Source organism: Delphinus delphis, chromosome 6 (genome assembly GCF_949987515.2).
Source record: "Delphinus delphis chromosome 6, mDelDel1.2, whole genome shotgun sequence".
Taxonomy (NCBI): Eukaryota; Metazoa; Chordata; class Mammalia; order Artiodactyla; family Delphinidae; genus Delphinus; species Delphinus delphis.
This window is the reverse complement of record NC_082688.1, coordinates 70,351,787-70,359,260: the sequence shown is the minus strand read 5'-3', so window position 1 is coordinate 70,359,260 and position 7,474 is coordinate 70,351,787.

Genomic DNA, 7,474 nt, shown 5'->3' with positions numbered 1-7,474 from the left:
TTCTGACATTAAATGGTACCATGGGGTGCTATAACAACCCCTGCCTCTGTACTTAGTTGACTCAATAAATAACATTATTTTCTCTGATTTTTCTGGATTATCACATGGCACATTTGCAGAGTTGATCTCCCCCGTACCTCAGTGCCAAGTGGTCAGTGTGATTATTCCTTGTTTCCAGGGAAATTTAGGATTGGAGAAGCAGAATAGGCAAAGCTAGATTTGCCTGTTGGTAAATTTACATAGTGGTAAATTGGTTTGACAAGTATTTCTCAGTGTTTACTCAGAGGTTCCCATACTCCTTTATGAATGCAGACAGTGAGTTCTATTATTCTCTGCATGGTCAGTGCCTTACACAATTCCAGCCACACGTTTGATTCTCAGTATTCAAAATTCAGCTATTATTTTTCCACTCAGCCTGACATGCTACTGGGCTTATGCCAATGTAGGCTGCCTACACTCAGATACACACATGCTCTTTCTCAAGAACTACGGTCCTTCCTACCCTGATATAGGAGTGAGAGGCCGAGTAGAGACCTGTGGCATTAACTGAGCATCTATCTCCTGGGTGCTGGCTCCAGGCTCAGTACTTTACAAACACTGTGGTGTTTAGTCCAAATTATTATCCTTATTTTACAGATGAGAAAATAGGTTCAGAACTGTTGGATCTCAAAGTCCTTCCTAAGGAGAACTGGGTTAAGATTCAAATTTAAATAAAAATTACAACAAATAATAAGTTAATACCATTTGATGGTGGTTGAGAAGTTACCATGTACCAGAAAAGAATTATGTGAATCTTAATTTTTTCTCTCTTTGGTGAAACACATGCACATTATAAAATATTAAGGCAAGTCTTGGAATTCAATCTTTGCAGGCCCCAACTCATACCCTCAATTAGTTTTAAGTCTTTAGTTTTATTAGAGAAATAAGACTCTTCCTGACTTATTTCTAACTGCATTTGAAAGGGTTTATATAAGATTTATTTAGGGTGAAGCCCATGAAAGCTTGTTTTTACTTTTTTTTTTCTTAAGCTCATGTCAAATTGAAAGAGAAAGTAAACCAGGCAAGGAAACCTCTGTGTGTGTGGTTTTTTTTTTTACTACAATAACACTCATTGCAGTGTTATTGCAGTATGTTATTGCAGTATGCAGTATGCATTGCAGTGTTATTGCAGTATGTTATTGCAGTATGTAGATAAGACTGTATTTTAAAGATTTATCTATTTTTTTTAAATCACAAAGTTAAAATTTCCAAATAGAAGTGAGATGAATACTTATGAGTGCTATGGCAAACTAAGGATTAAAATCCTGATATAAAAAAGCATTATACAGATTTATAAGGAAATCAGTAAGACCACTATGCATACCTAGGAAAAAGATGCTTACAGTTTATACAAAAGGAAATATAAGTGGCTTAATAAAACTTTTAAATCATTAACATCATTAGTAATTAAAAATGAAAATTAAAATAATAACACAATTTTATTTTCTCCTATTAATTAGCATGGTTTGTTTGTTTGTTTGTTTAAAATATACAATGCAGGGGCTTCCCTGGTGGCGCAGTGGTTGAGAGCCCGCCTGCCGATGCTGGGGACGCGGGTTCGTGCCCCGGTCCGGGAAGATCCCACATGCCGCGGAGCAGCTAGGCCCGTGAGCCATGGCCGCTGAGCCTGCGCGTCTGGAGCCTGTGCTCTGCAACGGGAGAGGCCACAACAGTGAGAGGCCCGCATACCGCAAAAAAAAAAAAAATTACAGTGCAGGTAGAAGTATAAATTTAGTCAGCCAATTTTGTAAAACAATTTGTAATTATGTATCAAGGAAGTTTTAAACATGCTTGTAGGGTTCTACTCTGAGGAAATATTCTGAAATGTAAGAAAATATTTAAATATAAAAATATTATTTTTTAAAGTAAAATACCAGGAACCTTAAATGTCCTTAAACAAGAAGCACATATGAATGGTGTAAGCACATTACACCATTTAATGATAGTAGAAAATCAATTCTTATGACCTAATAATAATGGGGGGAAAATAGACTATAATACTACAATACAGCATGATCTCAAGTGTAGAAAATGATACTTATAGAAAGATGTAAATAGCAGTGATAACAATAGTTATCTCTGTTTATTTGAATTGTTGATTATTTTTCCTGTGTTTTTCTATATTTTACAAGTTTACTTTTATAATTAGAAAAAAATTATGGAAGAGAGAAGAAAAATCAAAATGAAAGCAAAACTCTCTAATTATATAGGCTAAATAAGATGCAGAAAGGGAAGAGGAATTTAATCCCTGACACCTCAGTTTGACCTGAGGTTCCTTTGTAGTCCATCTAGTGTTGAAAATCCAACTCAAACCAGGTATTGGTTTACTAGACCACAGGGTTTATGTAATATGCTGTGACTTAGTGACCATCTGAGCATATACACTACTAGGATGCATTAGTCCAATGTCCAGAGCAAAGGAGGCTGTGGCCCAGCCCACTCTGAACCCACCAGACCCTGTCTGGGGCATGTGGTTAGTGCTTTGCACCACATCTGAAGCAGAGTGGTGAATAGCTAGAGTCTGTCCAGGAAAGGTGGGCTGAAGCAGTAAAATAACTGGAAATCCTATGACTTCTCAACTTAAAATTCCCCCCTTGTTTGTTACTACTCTGGTAATGAAGTCCACAGCCCTCTAAAGATTTAGCCTATCTTGTAAGACTCTCCCCCTTGCTCACAAAGTTCTAATCTCACATGTTCCCTTTAATATATTTAGTTCCTCCTCACTTCAGAACTGCCCAAGTACTGCTCCACCAGCCTAGAATGCCTTATTTCACCCCTCCCTATGTGTGTCTCCTCCACACACATACTTTCTTGCCTGGCCAATTCCTACATATTTTCAGGTCTGAGATCAAATATTCTTTCCTCAGAAAAACTTCTCTGGCCACCCAGCTAGGAAAAGTGCCCCTGTTATACACTTTCATTTTTACCCTGTAGTTGTCTTTGGTTAATTATCTTTCTTATGTCTGTATTTCTTGCTAGTTGGTAAACTCTGTGAGGACAGTGCTATGAGTCTTATTATGTGTCTTAGTCCATCCAGACTGCTATAAGAAAATACCATAGACCGAAAGCTTATAAATAACAGAGGTGTATTTCTTATGGCTATGGAGGCTGAGAAGTCCAAGATCAAGGCACTGGCAGATTCAGTGCCTGGTGAGGACCACCTTCCTGGTTCATAGATGACTTATCTTCTTGCTGTGTCCTCACATGGTAGAAAGAGCAAGGGAGCTCTCTGCGGTCTTTTTTATAAGGGCAGTAATCCCATTCATGAGGGCTCCACCCTCATGACCTAATCATCTCCCAAACACCACCCCCTTCCTAATACCATCAACATTGAGGGGTTAGGATTTGAACATAGGAATTTTGGGGGAATGCAAACATTCAGTATATATCTCCAGAATGTAGTATAGTGCCTGGCCCATACTTTGGGCCATCTGTTGAATGAATGAATGAATTCCATGAAGTGCATTTGTCTGTCTGTTTTTATGGCTACCCTCTACTTTCACACCTAATTTCTCCTTAATGCTTAGAAAATGGGATTAATCTGAAAAGGAAAAGACAAATAAGAGAGGAGGGAATATGATAGCCACTTATCACATAGACATTCTGTGCAACTCTATTTCTAAAAAGAAATGGAGAAATTTCTAAAAATTAAGTTAAAAATGAAATTAGTAATCTTTGTGGTAATGAATTCCCTTTTATGAAGTATGTGCAAGTCATATTTGAACATAAGCATGGGTTAGAGTTGTGAAGAAGATTCCTATATTGGGCAGTTGGATTTCATGACTCTTAGGATCACTTCAAAGAGTCTGATTCTATGACATAGCAATCTCTTTGGTTGTAGAGGCACTACTTGAGGGAGAGAAGATTTAAGACAAAACAGGGCATGGACTAAACAAAGACAAGCTTGGGGAAGAAAAGGAAATGTAACACTGTCTCAAAACGTTTGATCTCAATCATTTTGAACCTTTTCTGAGGATGAGGTTGGCAAGCCTCCCAGAGAAACCAAAACAAAGCAACCTAACAGGGCATCACAAAACAAAAGGGGACCTAAGCTGAGAGATGAGAAGATGAAAGCCCTGCGTTTAGATTCACTGAGGACAGAGGGGGCAGGGGCAGGAAAGGTAGGCTTTCTCTTCGGGGTCCCTTTAACTCACTTAAAGCACACCTCTGAAATGAACATCCTCCGTAGAGAGAGGGTAGTTACCCGAATCCAGAAGTCAAGGCATTAGTAAACATGGCTAAAATGGCTAAATGAATCGGGTTGAAATGTCAGTGCAACTGCTTTCTGTATCTTCACTATCCTTAACCCAAACTTGTATCATCATTCTGGAATGAGCAAGGCCTGCTCAACAAACCCAGGTTTTATCATCTCCTTTCTATCTCCTTATTCACAGTTCAGAAATCATCCAGTGGCCTTCTTAACTCTTTAATCAAAGTAATTAATGTTGTTGTGGAAAGAAAAACAGCTTCCATTTGGTTTGAGAGAAAGACCCACACAATGTCTCTGTTTGAGGTGAGAAAGTTGAAAACTGAGCTATACTACTAAGTGGTGATTTTTTTCCCCCACCTACTGTGTGGAGATTCCTGATGAGGTAGAACACGTGTTTTTTTCAATTTTGACTGCTGCTGAAAATACTTAATGCTTACTGGGTGCTCACTGTATTGCAGGCAAGGTGCTGAGTGATTTGTACACATTATCTTGTGGATCCTAACAACAGTCTGGAAGTAGATGCAATTGCAGTGCCTTTTCCAGAAAAGGCCTAGAGTGGTAGGTTGCTTACCTCAAGTCTGCAAGCTTATGAGGCACAGCCTGAGGAAAGTGTCACACATTTGAGCATCACCTAATGGGTAAAATTCAGCATAAAAATTTTGTGATCTACTGCTGTAACAGATAGATCACCCTCACACTCCTTGCTGATAGTAGACAGAAGTGGGTCCAGCAAAGAAAATTAGGTTCAGAGATGGTTCACATTTGGAAACTGTGTGCTCTCTATCACTAAAGAATTGGGAACAGTGATAGTATTGAAATCAGGAAATGTAATATTGCATTTATTTGAACTTTATTATAAAAATTCAAATAGTGTACAACAGCGGTCCCCAGCCGTTTTGGCACCAGGGACCGATTTCATGGAAGACAGTTTTTCCATGGACTGGGGTCGGGGGTGGGCATGGTTTCGGGATGACTTAAGTGCATTACATTTATTGTGCACTTTATTTCTATTATTATTACATTGTAATATATAATGAAATAATTATACAACGCACCATAATGCAGAATCAGTGGGAGCCCTGAGCTTGTTTTCCTGCAACTGGATGGTCCCATCTGGGGGTGATGGGAGGCAGTGACACCGGAAGTGTACTGCCTATGTCCAGTCTAGTCTGTAATCTCCTTTTGATTGCTGTCACTGCAGAAAACCCTGCTTCACAAAGATAGGATGTTGGAAATGGAAGCAGGCTTTCCAGTGCTTTTGTAGCAATCTCAGGATATTCTGTCTTGACTTTAATCCAGAACGTATGGAGATTTGAAGTTGTCTCAAACATACTTTTAAGGACACTGTCATTTGCGACCTCAAGCAGTTGATCCTCTTCTAGCACAAAGTCAATTCACCTGGCTTGTTCACAAATGGGTCTCAGATCCATTCCTTTCCAGTTTGGGGGTCTTTTGTGGTTGGCAAATAATGCTCAAACTCTTTTGAAACCTGAGATAGGTGATCATGCACCAGCTGGGAGAAAGAAGGCCCTGGCTCAGTCTCTTTCAAAATCTCTGCTAATGTTTGAGACATGTCAAAACTCCCAGTGTTCACTCGTCGCCCCCATAATTCCGATTTGGCTTTGAATGCAGCCACTTTATCGTCTGACAGGAACACAGTTCTCATTCTCCCCTGAAGTGAAAGATTGATTTCGTTGAGCATGTTGAATATGTCACACAAGTAAGCAAGTTTTGCAACCCATTCTGTGTCACTGAAATGTGCTGCCAGTGGTGACTGTTTGTCTAAAAGAAATCTCTGGAGTGGCTCTCATAACTCAAAAACTCTGGCCAGTGATCTACCCTTAGAAAGCCGTCTCACTTCTGTGTATAAGAGAAGACGTGTGTGCTCTGCGTCCATCTCCTCACAGAGCTGCACGAACAGACGTGAGTTAAGGGCATGTACTTTAACATGGTTGATAATTTTAATCATATCCTGCAAAACACTGCTAAGTTCAGGTGACATTTTTCGGCTAGCCAGCATTTCTCTGTGGATGACACAGTGCGTAGACTGACATTCAGAAGCGACCTCTTTGACCCGAGGAGTGAAACCAGAAAGCCATCCAGTCATGGCAGCCGCTCCATCTGTGCATATACCGACACAAAATGACCAATTCAGTTTTCCTGATATGTAATAATTCAAAGACTTGAATAGGTCTGTAGCTGTGGTGTTGGTTGGCAACAAAAGTGCACATAACATATCCTAATGCACATCCTCTTGAAAAATATATCGCACAAAAACAAGCATTGTTGCCTTGTTGTCAACATTGGTGGACTCGTCAACCTGGATTGTGTACCACAGTGACTCATTAATCCTCTCTAACAGTTGTGCCTCAATATCCTCTGCTATTTCATCAATTCATCTAGTTATGGTGCTAGCCAAAAGAGGAACACGTGCCACCTTTTGAACTCAGCCTCTCTTAAAAGTTCACGACAAATGTCCTTAGCAGCAGGCAGGATCAACTCTTCACCAAGAGTAAAGGGCTTCTTACTTAGCTTTAGCAATGCAGTTAGCCACTAAGAATGATGCTCTCAGTGCAGACACACTTGATGAAGCGGTGGCCTTCAATAATTGCTTCTGTTCTTCGTGTTCATGTTTTTTTCTTTTGGGAAAATCCAAAGGCTTGTCTTTTAATGCAGGGTGCTTGGTCTCCATGTGGCGAAGCAGTTTTGAAGGTTTCATGGCTTTGTTGGCTAGCCGGTTGCCACATATTATACAAAGCAGGCTTGGAGAATGTGAATCAACTGTTGCAATGAACCTGTAATTTAATTAGGACTCTTGGTATTTTCCTTTAAATGCAGCTTTCTTTTTTTTGGCAGTCTTAGAGTCTTCTGCCATCTCATCATTGGGTCTTTCCCCTGTTTCAAAGAAGCTCTCCAGCAATGTTTCTTATTCATTTTGGCTAGGGTTAGCTTGTGGGCTTAACAAAATTGTGACTGAGACAAATGCACAGCGCGGGAAAGAGGCGCGGATAGAAGTGGTAAATAAAATAATGGGCGGGCCACATGCAGACTAAAATAAGTGTCAGATTCTGACTTAAAGCCTGCCACAAGATGCAGCTGTACAACTGAAGTACATCAACTCACTTCCCACTATAAAGCCTGCCACCAGATGCAGCTTAATTTTCACTTGCCACTCACTGATAGGGTTTTGATATGAGTCTGCAAGCAATTGATTTATTATGGTCT